A 17,290-nucleotide genomic window follows, 5' to 3' on the forward strand; every position below is an offset into this window, starting at 1 on the left:
TGATTTTTCATTTCTGTAAATAGCTGCTTTTGCATAATTGTGTGTTCTAGAATTTGGTGCATATATATTTACAATAGTTATCTCTTTCTTTTGATGTTTTCCCCTAACTAGTATGTGGTGACCTTCTTCAAACCAGGAATGATTCTAAGACATAAAGAACCCATGTCAAGGACTGTCACAAGTTTACCTGGAGATCTAGAGTCACTGCCAATTTCTCGTGCATGTCTATATCAAGGTAGTGTACTAGGAAGGGTCAAAGCTCAGCGCTGGAAGCTACAAATTCTGTGTCCTTGGGTGCAAGATCTGTGCCATCAGGCTGAGTGATCAGTACTGGAGCCAAGATATAAAGCTCATGATAAGGGCCAGAGTTCTGTAAAAGAGAACAGTAGCTATGCAAAGTAAAATGGGGCCCTGACTCCTCTAATGATGATGATGGCTGAGTTCATATCTGGAGAATCACTGCTACCAGCTTCTCCATGAGAATGAACAGCCTAGCACCTTCCTTTCATTTCTCCTTTGATGCTGTTTGCAACAATTCTTCAATGCATGCTCTGTTCCCAAAACCATGATGACTCAGTTCACTGGCTGGTCCAAGTTGACCATTACTAAGTGACCAAACCACCACTTATTTAGATACTTGTCTTTTTCATTCCTTATTGCATGAACTTGAGCCTTTTCTTCCCTTTCTTAAATAAGGTAGGCAAGGTGCTTATCCATTTTATGTATTCTTTCACAGAACCAACTCTTTGTTTCACTGATTATTTGTATTGTGTTCTTAGTCTCTATTGCATTAATTTCTTTTCTGATTTTTATAATTTCCTCCCTTATTGCATGAACTTGAGCCTTTTCTTCCCTTTCTTAAATACTTATTTAGATACTTAAATTCTAAAACAGACTTTATGGGGGATGAGGACTTATCTCAGCGGCATGAGCATCTGCTTGGCAAGTGCAAGGTCATGAGTTTGATCCTCAGTACAAAAAGAAAAAGGACTTTGTACCACTTCATATCTTAAAGTATTCATCTGGTCCACCTCACATAAGCAACAGTGAGAACATGTGAAGTTCATTGAAATGAAATATTAAGGAACACAAACCTTCACAATGTATTCTTCACATGTGCCTTCACATACTCACACAGAAACTATTTGGTCCATGTCCCGTCTGCATTTGTTGTACTCTAATTAACTGCGGGAATTTGTGTGAAAATGTAGATAGGGTTATCAACTCTCTGATTATACAAGGAAATTTTAAAAATCTTATTTAAGACAAGTAGAAAAACAAACCAATATATACACGTGTACACGTATGTTTCACTGCAGGACACTGACAGCACTGAACGTAGGACAGAATGTCATGAGTCTGGTGTTATGCACATCACCACCTCAATAAGGTTACGGTGGCTACAGATAATGGGCCTAAATGTGCCAATATATTAACAAACAAAATAGTTGGAATGAAATGTACTGAATATGCATTGTATTTAATATACCAAATCTAAACTGGACCTGGTGGCTTGTGCGTGTAAGCCCAGTACTTGAGAGGCTGTGGCAAGAGAATTGTTTGAGGCCACTCTGGGTTATAAAATGATCTCAAAGCCAGCCTGAACAGCATAGCAGCATGCTGCCTCAAAAAGAAAAATATATCAAATCTAATGAGCACAGAGTAATTGTGATGGCCTTGTTACATTACATGCTTATACTGACCTGTAGTCTACTAGGAAAAAGCTAATTTAGGGCCCATTTCATAATAAAATATCATATCACTTACTGAATGGAGCACACTGATGAATATTTGTTATTTATCGTTGGTATTTGGTGGCTGACAGAGCAGTGCTTGCTGCTGCACTCCGCAGAAAAAAGTGACTATTGCTGCAGGAAACAAGACTGCATGAATCACTGCAATATGTCCTTAACTCTCTGGGAAAGAGACCCACTAAGGAAGCACTGCACTGAGCAGACTTACTACATTTGGTCTTTTGAATACTTTGAACACTAACTTCAGTAGTGGAAGATCAATTCACCTACACTTCCACCAACAAAGTTAAATAGTTCCTTTTCTCCTGCAGTCACATGTACATTCTTTTGGTCTTGTGGTGATTTGTTCTCCCTGCAATGAGATGGTGATCCTATTTGCATTTCTCCTTTGTATAAAAATGCTCAATAGTTCTTCAGGTATTTCTTGGCAATTTGTGCCCATTATGAAAAGTGTGTATTCATTTTATGTTCCTATTGACTATATGCTAGCTGTCAAGGAGTAACATGCAAAACTTCTCCCATTCTGTAGATTATATTTTCATCCTTTTTTATTTGAATTCTGTTTTTGGCTTCTATTTTTGTGCAGGAGTATAAAATCTTACATAATCATTTTTGCTTGTTTTTGTCACCCTATCTTATTTTCTATACAAAACATCAGCAATAGCATTAAGTAAAAAACTTTTTTTTAATGCCTCTACATTCAGAACATGGAATGCCTGGCTCATTCTTCTTTCACTATGTTTTACTCTAATAGAGGCACATTTGAGACTGCTGCACAAATTATCATAAAATGTACATTTCCTGAGTGAAAAAAAATCACGATTTACAGTAGTGATTCTTTGGGTGAGGAGAACAAATCCTTCACTTTCTTACATTTAATAAATATATTCTGCTCTTCACTTTTGTTGTTTCCAAAATTCATTCTTTGGTTTTGAAGAACGCAATCTCATAGCAGACATAGTCAGTGAGGAGTTTCATTCCCCTATATTACTGTCTGGTTGCCTATATTTCTAACTAACTCAGCTCCCTGTAACATTAAGAATTGTTTATCAATTTCACTTAGCATAATTTTAGCAAATAAAATATACTTAATGAAAATAGTGAAATATACGATTAAATTGAAAAAATGATTATCACAGTTTCTCTACTTAGCCAAATATTTTCACCTTTTAAGTCTTGCAGTACAAAAATGAGCCCATCCAAATGGTGTCCAAAAATGGGGCAAGACATGTTTTTCAAAAAAATGCAAGCTGAATTATTTTGCCTGGTACCAGGGACACAGTACAGCTGGAGTTTGCAAAGCTGTGTAACTCACTTAAAACTTTTTCAGGCTTATTGTAGAAAAAAGAATTACAAAGTGAATGGTTTATGGGTGTGGATGAAGGAATGAGAAATCCTTGATCCACTAAGGAATGTGGAAGAAATTTGTTTCACTTTGCAGAGGATAGAGAGGTCTCAAAACAATTTGCAATCCTTTGTCAACTAATTTTAGATAACATCTGTCCTTTGCAGAGGGTAACCATGTTTAACATATCTATTAGTTCACCCAGGAAGATGGCACACACAGAAAAGTATGATGGCACTACAAGTTGTAGAAAATAGTTGCGTTTGCAAAGGTAACCAACAGGCAATTTGGTCATACAACTTGGGTATTGGCAAACACAACACAAATATAACGAAGCTCTGTTTGTTCATGTATAACATCAAGCATGTGGTAAAACAAACAATAAAAACAACTTTAAGAAAATTGCTATAGTATAGGGGACAGTATATCATTCACTTTATTTACCATGTTATCTGTAGGTATTTCTTAACCACAAAAGAAACATTGAGCCTTTTAACTATCAATTTCAACAATTGTGCTCATAGCACTGCATGGTTGAAAGATGTAGATATTTTTTATGGTACCAGGGAATGAACTCAAGACCTTGAGCTTGCCAGGCAGGTGCTTGCAACTCTGAACTCAATATCCTGGCCCAATAGCCTTAGATACTAAATATGAATTTTAGCAAAATTTATTTGCCATTGACATATTTAACAAAAAATCTTGTTAATCTACATCTTCACATGTGAAATTATTTTATTCCTTGCATTTTAAGTTATATTTTGTTTTCTGAACTGGGTATCAAACTCACATGCTAGCACTTGCCAGGCATGTGCTTCTGCCTGCTGAGCTAAATAACTGGTAAATAATATTTTTTAAATGTATAAACATCACTTTATCCATTCAAATAGTATTGTGATTTTTTCAAAGGAGGTCAAGGTAGATAGAAATTGATATACAGTCAGAGAGGAATTGGGAACCTCTAAGGAGTCAATGTAACAACCTAAACACAAGTATCACTGCTAGAGGCACAGCTGAAGAAAGCCAGACCTGAATGAGAAGATGCAGTGACCATGTCTACATGCCTCCTGAAGAGAAAAATAATAGCTTGAAATGTACTACAGTTACCACGACTTCCTCCAGGATGTCCAGATAGGCATCAGTTACCTTACTCAATGACCAGAAACACTGGACTATTGTTCCCACAAAATGCTTATCTCTTTCTACATAGCTTTTCTGGATAACTTGTTTCCCTGCTGGATAATATTAGTTAAGCAGCTATAAGCTTATAGATTGATTGTAGTTTGAGACCCACATTGCACCACATTGTGACTTTGCTGTATAAATGAACCTTGACAATAGGTCTGTGGCCAAAACACAGAAGACCACTCCTGAAAATCCAGGGCTAATTTTTTTTCCAAGAAAACTTCTTGAACTTCTTTTGGTTTGTGACTTCATTTCTCAATGTTGTGAGAGAACCAACTTGGTGCATTTGACATCAAACAGGGTAGGATTATATTTCTTCTATTTCAATTTGAATGTGAGACATCTGCTAAATGCCATGTCCCAAAACCTTGGTTATAAGCTGCTTATTTGCTCTTAGTTTTGCATTCACATGAGCTTTTGGACCTCCTCAGTCTAGTAAATTGCATATGTATTGGAGGAAGGAGGTCACTGTTGTGCTGTAGCACAATAGGTACCATTCCTAACTCTGTATTTGTTATTACTTCCTGGATGCCACCACATGACTAGCTTTCCTCTGCCACATCATTCCATAATTCCCATTTTAGATAAGTCAGTTTTCATTCAGCTCTGTTATTTTTGTTTTCTTTTAACAATCTTTCTCTCTCCCTTGTTTTTTTCAGGTTTTAGGTGCACACCTATACTACCAAAACTTGGGAGGCTGAGGAGGGCTAATTAGTGTGAATTTAGTTGACTAAGAAGTGAGTCCACAGTCAGTCTGAATGGCATAAGGAAACCCTGTCTCAATCAAACAGAAAAATTGTCATATTAATATGGATATCTTTGAGAATGGGAACTCAATAGTTTGAAACTCTTAGGACCATATCTATTAGCATGCATCAGGCGAGTATAAGAATCCAGTAAAACTACCTTCAAGGATTTGGAGAAAATTCAAAAAAATCTTATTGCAAACTGTAATATAGATTTATTGAAATTCCCATCAAAATACTATTAGGAAAACTCACAAATTCAGAGAAAACATTTCATTTGACTTTTGTCTTTGCCTGTGTTGATATGATATTAAAATTTGTTGATTTGCATGCACTGCTGTTGTCACTGTTTTTCTTTTTTTACATGTTCGTGAGTCAAGGTCTCATTATGCAGTTGGTGACATTCTGCTCACTTTGTAGCCCTGGTTAGGTTGAAACTCACAACAATCCTTCTACCTCAGCCTCCCAAGTCTGGGATTATAGGCAAGCACCACCATGCCCAGCTGCTGATAAAATTTTAATTAGATTTTCAGTCTCATTAACTGAAACTGCATTAACAAGAATTTTTATTTCTTCTTTGGTCAGCTTTGGCAATTCATATATATCTAGGAATCGAACCATTTCTATAATATCCAACATAGGAAAACATAAGCTTTTTAAGGAGATACTGATGATCTTCTGAATTTTCACAGGATCTGTAGTTATTTTACTGTTTTCATTCCTCAATGCATGGTTTTCAGGTTTTCTTTTCTTTTTTGATAAGGTTGGCTAAGGGTTTATCATTTTTGTTTATTCTTTCAATGAACCAACCCTTTGATTCATTCATTCTTTTATTATTTTCTTGGTCTACATTGCATTAATTTCTTCTCTGATCTTTGTAGTTTCCTCCCTTGTGTGGGTTTTGGTTTTGTCTTGCCATTCTTTTTCTGGAAATGAGAAAACATCAGATTATTTTTTTGTGCTCTTTCTATTTCTTGATGTGTGATTTCACTACTATAAATTTCCCTGTCAGGACTGCTTTCATTGAATCCCATAAGATCCAGGACTTTGCATCTATATTCTTGTTGAGTTGTAGATATTTTTAAGTTTCTTCTTTTATTTCATCTGTGACCAATTGTTTTTTTAGGAGGGTGTTATTTAATTTCCATATATTTATGAAGTTTTTTCCAATTTATTTTACCATTATTGCCCAATTTTCTTGCACTATGGTGAGGTAAAATGCATGGTGTAACTTCATTTCCTTCATATTTACTTCAACATGTTCTGTGGACTAGTATATATGGTCTGTTTTAGAGAACCTCCCATGCACAGCTGACAAGAAAGCTTTTTCTGATTATGTTGGGTCACATAGTTGGTAAACATCTATTCAGCTCATTTGTTCACAGATTTGGTTCAGCTTTCATATTTATTTGCTGGTTTTTTGACTAGTTCATCTATCTGTTTGTGATAGTAGGGTATTGAATCTTCCTGTATCAATTGTGTGAATTATTTGATTTTTCATGTCTTTTAATAATTGTCTTATGTAGTTAAGTGCTCCTGTATTAGATGCATACATATTTGTGAATGTTATCTTATCCTTTTCAAATTTTTCCCTTAACAAGTATGGAGTGAGGTTCTTTATCTTTTTGGTCATTCTTGGTTTGAAGTTCATATTGTCTCCAAAGAGAATAGCTACTCATGCTTTTTTCTGGGTCCTTGTTACATGAAAGATTGTTTTCCATCCTTTGACTTTGAATTTCTGAATTTCTTTTTGCCTTAAACAAGTCTTTTGCATACAGCATATTTTTGGATCTTGTTTCTTGATCCATTCTCCCCATTTACTTCTTTTGGTAGGTGAGTTGAGGCCATTTACAGTGATATGTATTGGTTTGTCTTTGTTTTAATGTTGTTCTGCTGTTGGTTTTCTGCTTTTCTCCTAGGTTTAATTACTTGTCCTGCCTGGTGGTTTTTGTGCTTTTCTTGGAATTGTGGCCATTTTTACCTCTCTATGTAACTTTCATTATTTTTTCTCAGTTCAATTTGAAAGTTGTTCTTTGTGATGGAAGTATCTTATGTTTCCACTAATTTTGAAAGTTTTCCAGCATACATCAAATGTAGATTGGAAGATTTTTCTTTCAAGACTTTTACTTCTGTCCAAACTCTTCTTCACTTGGATATTTGTGTTGAGAATACTGAGGTAGGTTCATGAATAAAAATATAGGATTCCGAGCAGCCCAACTGATATATTTGGAATTTAATTAACTGAACTCTGGACTAGTCATATACAGACCCTGCCCATTTCAGAGCCCAAACAATTGGCCCTGAACCGGAAACTTACAAACTTTTAAACAGGGAAAACCAACAATGTGACATCCTATTGGAAACTATTGAAGGAGAATCTTCCATTGATCTTTGGTTTACACCTGTATCCTGCTTCTTTTTTTTTGAGCAGGTTAATTGTTTCCTGTAGGTGCAGCTCATTCTGCTTTTCTCATAAGACATGTACACCAAGTAATTTTCCATCCTCCTGCATCAAATACAGTGCACTAGTGAAATGCAGAGCTCATGATGGTGTCAGTAATGCCAAGCTACAATGAAGACTACTGTGATTCTGATGGGCTTTCAATTATTAGTGATCTGTGATTTTTCCCTACCCACTTTTAATATTGTGTTCATGTGCTGAAATCTAGAATCTTGAATATATCTTGGTGTAGTTTCAGTTTGGTTACATCTATTTGGAGTTCTATACGCTTCATTTGAATGTGTCAAATTTTTTTCTTTCTTTCTTTCTTTTTTTTTTTTTTTTTTTTTTTTTTTTTTTTTGTGCTTGGCATTGAACTCACAACCTCTTCCAAGCAAGCACTTATGTCAGTGAGCTAAATCCCTTGCCCTATATGTCACATACTTTCTCCGTACTTGGGCTGTTTTCTGCCATTATTTTTCTGAAGTTGTTTATAGTATTTGTCCTGTGTCCAGCTTTCTCGTTGACCCCAATCAATCTCATATTATTCTTTTTTGCTTCATTTTGTACCTGTTGATTTCTCATAGTCTCTTCCTAGTTTTATGATAGCATTCTTTTCATGACCACTAGCAACAATTTTGTCTTCAAAATCTGAAATTCTAACACTCTCTTTTGTTCAGTCTTTTGCATATACTTTTAATCTCTTACAGGTTTATATATCACATACATTTTAATCTCTTGAATTTCTGATTGAATCTGTTTCATGGATTCAATTTTTTTTGCTATGTATGGCAATTTTTGTTTTTCATCATTTTTCTAAGTTTACACATTCTTTTAGTTGTGTGTTCTCTAACAAATTTGACTTAAAGCATTATTTTTAATCTGATAGAATTTCTCTGTAAACTTTTTGGTATTTACAATTCTGTTGTTATCATGGCAGATAGCTCCAGCTTTTGACATGCAATTTTATCTATCTCATTGTGCTTTGGGCTAATAACAAGTGGGGTGAAAGACTAGGGTTCGATTTTGCTTCTGTATCTTGTCATTTTCTATTTTCTCTTTCATTTTCTTTTCTATGTGCTCCAATCTCATATGATATATTGCTTTATTACTAATATTGAGGCTTATTTCAAGGATATCCTTCATATATGGTTGCATTTTTATAGCTATCCCAAGAATGCATCATCCTAATGTATATAGGATGCAAAATTCACCTGAAGTTTAGCCCCTAATTTTTGTTGGTGGACTGTGAAGCTGATTATGACTCCCTGCAATCACAGTGTTATCCTACATGAGAGAACTGTTTATAATATATTACTAACTAGCTAAAATAGTACAGTTAATAATAGCACTTGTCTCAACTTCAGCTTAACTACTAACTATGGCAACCATACCTGGCTAACTCCACAGGATGAAACTCTGTGAATATTTAATGAAATCAAAAATACACCATGCACTTTTATGCTTTTGTTTTCACGTTAGTGTAGTTATTTTACCATTTTATAGGGGAATAGAGCATTTATGTGGATAGAGGTTGTCTAAAGTGATGAATGAGGTCATACACAGCACAGTCAAAGCTGGAGGTCAAGAATGATTACCTAAGTTTTGGGAAATTTAAGGAAACAAATGAAATAGAAAGTGAGAGAATAATCAGAAAAGACACAGTTATGGTTTGTGTTTGGATAGACCTCCTCAAGCGTCATGCAATCATGGAGGCAAATCTAGTATTTGTGATTGGTTCATTGTCCTAGTGCTGGGAATTTGGTGTGAGTGCTCCACCTGCCCAGGTGTGGGAAGTCTTTTCAGAACACAATGTAAAAGAAGGAAGGAGACATGTGTTTTCCTCTTTTGTCCTTTAGCTTTTGTCATTTTCAGCCAACATGAACAGCTGACCCCAACCATGCCACTCTGCCTTTAAAGCCAGCTAAGTGTGAATTGTTATCTCCAAAATTTGTAGTTAACTAAAATTTACTTAATTTTGAACATCAGGAATTTTGTCTCAACAATGAGAGAAAAGTAACCAAGAAAGGCAGGGACAATATAACTCACTTGAAAGTTTAAATTCAAGACTAATTGAGGAAAAAGAGAAAGAGAATCAATTGAAGAAAACAAAAAAGAAAGGAGAGAAGGGTTATAGCTGCAGTTCCATTGGGTTGATTTCCTTAAGGTAAACTTGCTCTTGCCTTTCTAGAGCAGGTGTAGACTTTCCAAGTCAGACATAAATAAGTCAGACATTGCTACAGTTCTCACCTGGAAATACATCAATAAGTGTGCTCAGATTTCTACACTGCTTCACCTGGGGACAGCAGAACTCAGAGAGGGAGGGCATTTTACAGTATGTATGGTCAATCCACTAGTAGAGCATAATGTATGTGATATCATCATTGAGCAGTATGGAATGGGGCAGATAGATTCATTGTTAAAATTTTCTCAGAATTTTTAGCCAACTAGGCCATTTTACTTTTTACAGGTTAGAGTTCATATCAGAGCACATATACACATCTCCAGCTGTGGGGGATGAGGTGTCACTTTGAAGGCCCCAACCCCCTCAAACCTGCAGTAAACAATAGCCCCCAGTATGCGAGACAGAGGTAGGACAGGAATGCCTGTTCTCAGTGAGATCTCTCACCCTCTGGAAACCATACTGTGTGAGCTGGCTTTGCTTTGCAGAAGTCTTGAGGAAGTGGCTGGCCACCCTTTGTGACACTAGCAGCAAACAAAATTAACATCATTCTTGGGCTAATGAATTTCCTTCTGGGCTAGAGGAGTTAGGAGAACTGGTTGTGGTTGTTTACTTCACTTAGATAGTTTAGAATAAACATTGTAGTCTGTCACATTGTAGCTTGTCACAAAGAATGCCTTTTCACTACTTAATTGTCTGGGCTCTGTGAACTGATCCGGTTTACTATATAGGAATCTTAAAATAAAGATTGTGTGTGCAGTGCAGTGCAACGCGGTGCAGGCAGTAAAAGTGCCGTGTCTCTTCTGTTTTCCTTTCCGAGCGCTGCACCCCCCATGTCCCGGTCAGGCATGTTTGCGTGTTTGCCTTTCCCGGAGTCCAGAGTACACTAGATACTCACGATATCCAACCATATTTTCTTGAGAAATGTTTCAGTATGTTGCTATTGCCCAGCAATGCTGCAAACTTGTAAATGTGCAACTCCTTTGTGTAAGCTCCCCTGAATGCTAAAATTACAGGAGTGCACCACCACATCTCTCTATGGCACATTTAACTAAAAAACTAGGAAAACATAAAAGCAAGATACTAATTATTAACATATCTATTACATTCCTTGAGCACCAGTGTTCTACACAAGAATCAAAAGTGAGAAGAAAGCCACCTGCTGCACCAATGATCAAAGGACACATTCACATTCACACAGGTAAATAACTTTTCCATATAGAGGATGATATTGACTGCTGAAATGGTGTGCCACAGTGAATCCTGGTGACCATGCAAGAAGTAGTAAAATTTCAAATCTGGGATCTGACCATGGCCAGCTGCTCTCTTTTCCCACTGGCAAAATGTAACATCTTATACACTAATATTTACTAGAAGAAGACCCTTACCTGAAGTCTCTTTAAGGTTCTCACTAAACTGCAAAATTCATCACACCTTTCTCCAGAATCTACAAGAAAGAATCTAATTCTGAGCCTGACAACAAATATTTCATGTATACAAATTAGAGATTTACACCCATATGTCTATGCATGTCAAAAACAAAAATGGAGAAAGCCCAAGGAAATTAGGTTCACAACCTCAATGGCTGTGGCTTCTGCCTTCTTCATGACTTTTATGTATGAGTCTAACATTCCAACAGTCTGAAGCATTTCATTCTTTGCATTTTTTAGTGTTCTGTTGTTGTTATCTCCAGCTGGAGGCCACCTACCTGGAATATGACTGTCCAGTCTGCACCAAGGGACATTCATTGCTTCTTCTCTGTCAGCTCCACTATAACCTCATGTTGAAGATGTAATCAATGCATATCACATCAATATTTACAGATTAAGGCAAGCATGTTGAACTCAAATCTTTGAATATCACTCTGTGTCCATCCATGATTCATGTTTTGTTACCTAATAAATTAGAAATAAAATACTGATACTATACATGGGCTTTAAAAGGACAAGTAGATACAGTTTTGAGACTATGAAGAGATCCACAAAAAGTGATATGTCATCAAACCGGTTTGGAGTACAATATCTCAAACATAAACTCATCTGCTTCCTTATCAGTAGTTTTCTAAAGGTTCAGGTGATGCTTGTGTAGTAGTGCTCTCTGTCTGGTGATACTTCTGTTGTCTTTGCCATTAGACGCTGTTTTTCTGCCTCATAACCATTACCATAAACCCACATATTCTTTTCCAGAGCATATACTGAACATCTTAAAAAGGCATTTTCCTTTCAAAAATGTATCCTTCTTCCAGGTTTATTCCTTCTCAGGTTCAATCATATCCCATATGAAACCAATGTAGTGATCTGAGAGTAAGTTAAAAAAATTTTAAGAAAACATGTGATATAGACTTTCGAATGGAAGAGTAGATATTCTTGGACAGTGTACATGCATTTTGTCATTTGACAAAGTGTTCTGTCATGTGACTTCTCCAGACTATTTCTGACTTTTCGTCTGTTGTTACAAGCCTGTAATGTAGGAGCAATGTGCCTTTCTATTAAACTAAAAGTGTAATGTCCCTTATTTGATGAACATGATTCCATGTGCCTAATGTATGCTTCCAACAGTAGATAGTAATGAAACACACACACAGCATATTATATACATACATACCTATCGAAGTTTAAATGATAAGTTATGCAAGGAATTTTACTTGATGCTGTAATGGTAATTTGAATTATAGTGTAACTGGTGCCCAGTGAATGTGCTGTCTTTCTATGAATGTTGCTCTTGCTACTGTATTCATGTTTCTTTTCATGATGTGACATCACACAGTAGCTATGAGATAAATTGAGACTAACAATGGATCATAGGGGCATGAAATTTAGTGGTACTGTCAATGGCACAAGATTTTAACCTTGTAATACTTGGTTTGGAATTTTTAATATTAGCTCCTGCTGCACTGACAGAATTAACATGTGCATAAATAGCGAGTATGATTACCTTGGCTGCTTCCATATCACTCAACAGACCTACTGAATATGCCAGAGCAAATCTGAAACCTCAAAATACAGGCACCCCTTAGTCAAATTTTTTGGTAGATGAACCTGATACATTTTTTTTCAGGCATTGACTCATATGCTTGTGATCAACACATGTTTGCCCAGTGCACTTGTGGCTTTCCATTTTCACAGTTACAATGTAACTTCACAACCATAATTTGGGATTCTGTTTATTGGAATCAAAATCTGTGAGTTTAGTAGAAACACAGGAAGGATGATGAAATCTATATGTACTTGTATATTCAGGAAGCTGCTATATATAGTTGACTGACTTTACCTACACAAATACTGTGTATAATTTTACATTTATTAACAAAAACAAAAGATCAGTAATTGGAAAATGAGAGATATTTGACAAGTGGAAACAGGATAAGGAAATGATGGAAGGGGAAAAGGGAGATCAGGTGAAATAAAAGTGAAATAAAAAGTGAAGTGAAATAAAAAGTTCAGATAGGCTGAATGCATGTACAATATTCTGATAACCAATGTAAAGATACAGTACAACTATGTATTAATATAAATTTTACTCAGATTTTCTTGCATTTGGATTATTAATCTTTTTTATTTCAAAGAAAATAAAACCAAATAACCCAGTAAAAAGTCAAAGAAAGCAAAACACTGATAGTGATACAGGATTTCAAAACAGGATAATATGAAATCAACAATGGTTCACAATGGCTCTTGTTATCTTCAAAATTGCTGCCCATAGGTGCTGGGGATTAGCACAGGGTTTAAATGCCACTGGCAAGTGTGAGGCCATGAGTTCAATCCCTAGTACCAAAAAAGAAACTACTGCCCTTAGCATCATAAGATCAAACAATATGAGAATAAAACCAATCAAAATAAGATATTAAATAAAATAAGACAGAGAGGCCTGGTGTCCTGGGGTAAGTGCCCCTTGCACTTTCCCCCCAGCCCAGCTTGTTTGGTACCCTCGCATCTTCTGGGTGCACTGGAACTGCTAGGCAGGTCTGGGGTACCTGCATCTGCCTCCCCATGTGCTTGGAGGACTGTGGAGTTCTAAGCAACCAGGCAATGTCACCAGTTCCAGAGGCCCAGTGTCCTGGGTAAGTGCCCTGCACACTTTCCCCTGATCCCAGCTTGATAGGGACCCTTGAGCCTTCCAGGTGCACTGGAACTGCTAGGCAGCTCTGGGGTGGCTGCAATAGCCTCCCCGTTTTGGCTGTGCTTGGAGAACTGTGGAGTTCTAAGCAAGCAGATGAGCGCCACCAGTTCCAGAGGCCCAGTAGCCTGGGGGAATGTGGTGCCCGAGTCCCAGGAGCTGAGGGCATAGAAGTGGATTTCCAACAGACCCTGAGGAAGCTTTCAAATAATACTTGAAACACAGAAATATGGGAAAGTGACAAAACAAAAGACCAAATTACTATCTCAAACCTCCAGGCTATCTCAAGAAACTTTAGGAGTGATGTATACAGAAGAAAATATATGCCACACACCTCAAATATTAGACATAATAGCAACTGAAATAAACAAGAAGCTCTGGGAAGCTTTAAAGGAATTCAAACAAGAAATAATCTCCCAAGTAAAACAAGAAGTGACAAAAGAAATGAAAGAGATGTTGAATATATCTAAAGAAAACACAGTTTAAAAATTGGAGGAACTAAACAAAAAGATAGAATTCCAAGATGAGCAATATAAGAAACAAACAGAGTACACAAATCAGATGCACAGAGATATACAGCAAATCAAAAACTCCACTGAAAGCTGTAAAAGCTGCCTCAAAGAAAGTAAAGATAGAATTTCAGACCCCGATGACAAGATTGTAGCTAATGAACAGGAAAGGAAAGATCTTTTAAAAACAACAAAGAATCAGGAAGTAACAATTCAACAACTGCAAGACAGCACAATGAAAAACAAAATAAGATTGATAGGGATTAATGAAAAAGAAGGGGATGACACAAAGCATGCCAAGAGGATATTTAGAGAAGTAATAGCTGAAAATTTCCCAAGCATGAGATCAGAAACTGACATCAGGTTCAGTGAAGCATAAAGAATTCCAAATAGTCATAACCAAAGTAAAACTACAGCCAGACATATAATAATCACCATCCCAGAAATCCAACACAAGAATAGATTATTAAAAGCTGTCAGAGAGAAAAGACAGATCACTTATAAAGGAAAATCTATCAGAATTAAAACAGACTTCTCAACACAAACAATAAAGTCAAGAAGAGCAAGGAGTGAAGTAGTCCAGATCCTAAAGGAAAATGATTTCCAACCTAGATGGATGTACCCTGAAAAATTATCCTTCAAAATCGATGGTGGAATAAGATACTTCCATGACAAAGAATAGCTGAAGAACTTAATGATCACCAAGCCAACCCTGCAAAAAATATTGAAAGACAGTTTAGATACACTTAGGAAAATCCACTAAGCAAAGCAGATAATTAAAACAGAATAGAAAGATAAAGATGCAACAGCAGAAGATAACATGTCAACAATAAACCAACATATAACAGTAATAACCATTAATGTAAATGGTCTCAATGCACCAATTAAAAGAAACAGACGGGGAGAATGGATCAAGAAACAAAATCCAACCATATGCTGTCTACAAGAAACCCATCTAACACAGAAGGATATTCTCAGACTGAAAGTCAAAGGATGGAAAACAATACTTCATGCAACAAGAAACCAAGAAAGAGCAGGAATAGCCATTCTGTTTGAAGACACAGTGAACTTTAAACCAATAATGATCAAAAAGGACAAAGAAGGTCACTACATACTCGTTAGGGGAAAACTTCAAGAGGAAGAGATAACTATCTTAGATATGTATGCACAAAATTCCAAAGCACCCAGTTTTATAAAACAAGTATTAACAGAAATGAAAAATCAAATTATCAGTAACACAAATGTAATAGGAGGCCTTAACACACCATTGACACCAAAGGACAGATCAACCAGACAGAAAATCAGCAAAGAAATAACAGAACTGAATCACACATGTGAACAAATGGACTTGATAGAAATGTACAGTGTTCCATCCAACAACATCAGAATACACATTCTTCTCAGCAGTACATGGGTCATTCTCTAAAATAGACCATATATTAACTCACAGAACACATTTAAATAAATGCAAACAGCTGAAATTATACCTTGCATGTTATCGGATCATACCGCTTTGAAATTAGAAATTAATGATAAAAGATAATGCAAAAATCCCACAAATATAAGGAAACTGAATAACACACTCTTGAATAATCAGTGGGTCACAGGAGAAACTAAAGAAGAAATTAAAAAATATCTACAAGAAAATGAAAATACAAATACAACATACTGGAATCTGTGGGATGCCATGAAAGCCATTCTCAGAGGAAAATTTATTGCACTCAGTTCCCACATCAGGAAAACAGAATGAATACAAATTAATAACCTGATACTACACCTCAAACAGCTAGAAAAAGAAGAGCAAATCAAGCCCAAAGCCAAAAGAAGAGAGGAATTTATAAAAATCAGAGCAGAAATCAATGCAATAAAGACTAAAAAAAAAAAAATCCAAAGAATGAATAAATCAAAGAGTTGGTTCTTTGAAAGAATAAATAAAATTGATAAGCCCCTCGACAACCTTATTTTAAAAAGGGAAAAAAACCTCAATTTAATGCAATAAGAAATGAAAAAGGTGAAATCCCTACAGACTCTATAAAAATACAGAAGATTATCAACACCAATTTGGAAAACCTGTTCTCTCAAAGGTTTGATAAAACACAAAAAGTAGACAGAGTCCTAGCAACATATGAAGTACAAAAGCTAAGTCAAGAGGATGTAAAACTGCTGAAAACCCAATGTCTATTAATGAAATTGAAAATGTAATTAAGTCCCTACCTACAAAGAGGAGCCCAGGCCCAGATGGATTCACTGCAGAATGTTACAAGAAATACAAAGAAGACCTAAAGCCAACACTCCGCAAACTCTTCAATGAAATTGAAGGAGAAGCAATCCTTCCTAAGTCATTCCTGGAAGCAAATATTACTCTAGTACCAAAACCTGAGAAAGACCCAGCTAAAAAAGAGAACTATAGACCAATCTCCATAATGAACACACATGCAAAAATCCTCAATAAAATATAGGCAAATAGGATGCAGCAAATCATCAAGAAGATTATATATCATCACCAAGTGGGATTCATCCCAGGCATGCTGGGATGGTTCAACATACATAAATCAAAAACTGTAATGCACCATATCAACAAAGCCAAAAGTAAGAATCACATGATCATTTCTATAGATGCAGAAAAAGCTTTCGATAAGGTCCAACATTCATTTACAATAAGAATCTTCCAGAAAATTGGATTAGATGGTCTTGACCTCAATATAATAAATGCGATCTATGACAAACCAACAGCCAGTATCATATTAAATGGCCAAAAATTGAAGGCCATTAGTTTAAAATCAGGCACAAGACAAGGATGTCCTTTATCACCAGTCCTATTTAACATAGTACTGGAAATACAAGGCAGAACAATTAGACAAGAGAGAGAAATAAAAGGGGTAAAGATAGGGAAAGAGGAAGTTAAATTATCATTGTTTGTAGATGACATGATACTCTACATAGAAGACCCCCTAAACTCCATTGAAAGACTCTTAAATATAATAAATAAATTAAGTAATGTAGCTGGATACAA

At 36.0% G+C, this 17,290-nt stretch overlaps 1 long non-coding RNA gene across 1 annotated transcript in view; it reads right to left on the minus strand.

Annotated features, from left to right (window-relative positions):
• The window catches only part of LOC134474823 (uncharacterized), a 91,544-nt gene that overhangs the window by 14,016 nt on the left and 60,238 nt on the right, over positions 1–17,290 (minus strand). Inside the window, exon 6 of the long non-coding RNA XR_010045702.1 lies at positions 11,361–11,547. This is a non-coding gene — a long non-coding RNA (uncharacterized LOC134474823). The remainder of the gene's footprint in view (positions 1–11,360; positions 11,548–17,290) is intronic.

This window comes from Cavia porcellus, unplaced genomic scaffold (assembly GCF_034190915.1).
Source record: "Cavia porcellus strain 051 isolate PalLab524CR breed Dunkin Hartley unplaced genomic scaffold, mCavPor4.1 scaffold_39, whole genome shotgun sequence".
NCBI classification, from domain to species: Eukaryota; Metazoa; Chordata; class Mammalia; order Rodentia; family Caviidae; genus Cavia; species Cavia porcellus.